This window comes from Phacochoerus africanus, chromosome 12, assembly GCF_016906955.1.
Source record: "Phacochoerus africanus isolate WHEZ1 chromosome 12, ROS_Pafr_v1, whole genome shotgun sequence".
Lineage (NCBI taxonomy): Eukaryota > Metazoa > Chordata > Mammalia > Artiodactyla > Suidae > Phacochoerus > Phacochoerus africanus.
In genome coordinates, this window is record NC_062555.1 from 232578 (window position 1) to 234228 (window position 1651).

Below are 1651 nucleotides of genomic sequence, written 5' to 3' on the forward strand. Positions count from 1 at the left end.
GTCACAGGAGCATGGCTGAGTGGGGCTTTGAGACCAGCACAGGTGACTTCCAAAGCCTGTGTCCTTAACCATCAGGTTGGAGGTGAATCCCATGCATTTCCAGACTACTCCACAATATGCCTTATTTAAAGTGTGAGGCAGTTCCATTTCTCACTGTGTCAAGGGAGACAGGACAGGGAAACACTATGAACATCTCTTTATCAGGATGTTTTCAGCTGCAGGTAGCAATAGAGGGATGAAATTTGAGTGAACAATGCAGCCATATTTTACTTCACTTTACAGGTAGTCAGAGGTTGGCTGTTCCAGGACCTTTTCAGGAGATCACCAGCACCATTAAGAAACCAGCCCTCCTCTTTTGCTGCAGCCAGTGATATGCCATCCAGACTAAGGAAGACTTGGAAATGTGGGGGCCACATAAGCCATGGCCATGGCTGCATCAGGAAATACCAGAAGCACCCATGAGGCTTGGGTAATGCTGGTGGCATGCATTGCTACAGGATCCACCTCAACAAAAATCACCCTGGATACTCTGGGAAAGTTGGTATGAGGCAGTACCACTTAAAGAGGAACCAGAGCTTTTGTGAGCTGTCAACCTTGACAAATTGTGGACCTTGGTCAATAAGCAGACATGGGTAAATGCTGCAAAGAACAAGATGGAGCTGCCCCTATCACTGATGTGGTATGATTGGGTTACTACAAAGTTCTAGGAAAGGGAAATCTCCCAAAGCAGCCTATCATCCTGAAGGTCAAATCCTTCAGCAGAAGAGCTAAAGATAAGATTAAGGGTGTGGGTGAGTCCTGTATCCTGGTAGCTTGAAACCCCATGGTGGGAAATTCACTAAATGTTAACAAGTTGAAAAAAAGAAGAGGAGGAGGAGGGTGGGGAGGAGTGGGGAGAGGAGGAATAGGAGGAAGAGGAGAGAGAGGGGCTTCAGTAGTATAAAACCCTCTCAGAACATGTTCACATTTATGGAGAAGTCTGATTTAGTATGAAAAAGCCTTCTTTTCACAAGCAGAGAAAAGCAGAACCTAGTGAAACCAAGTAATAATCTCCTGATGGCAATCACAAACTCCACAAAACCAAATACTGGAAACTTCCTATTTGAAAAGTATATTGTACTCAGTGAATGAACACCAGCCACAATGATTCTTTACTTTGGAAATCAACCCTCACCTTTTTCCCACTTAGGCCTGTGTTATACCAATGGCGAATTAGCCCCACCACTGCCAAATGCCCTATGTGCACTGCTTGCTTACAGGGGGCTTCAGTAGCTTAATGCACACTCAAAACCTGTTCTAATTTATGGAGAAGTCTGATTTGGTGTGAAACTGCCTCCTTTTATCAAGCAGAGAAAAAGGAGAACATGGAGAGCCCAGGTGATATTCACCTGATGGCAATCTCACCACATCCACAAAACCAGATGCTGGAAGCTTCCTACTTGCAAAGTATATTGTACTCAGTGAACAAACAGCAGCCCCAGTGGTGGTTTGCTTAGGAGACCCACCCTAGCTTTTTTCCCACCAAGGCCTGTGTTATTCCAAAGGTGAATGAGACCAAACACTGCTAAATGAAATGTGAGCACTCCTTGTATGCAGCGGAGTTCAGTAGCTTAAAAACTACTCAAAACATATTATCATTCATGAAGGAGTT

The 1651-nt window shown here is 44.6% G+C and overlaps 1 pseudogene; it reads left to right on the forward strand.

The window, feature by feature from the left end:
- Window positions 1–372: 372 nt before the first annotated feature.
- LOC125113014 (60S ribosomal protein L27a-like) lies at window positions 373–817 on the forward strand (annotated as a pseudogene).
- Window positions 818–1651: the final 834 nt, after the last annotated feature.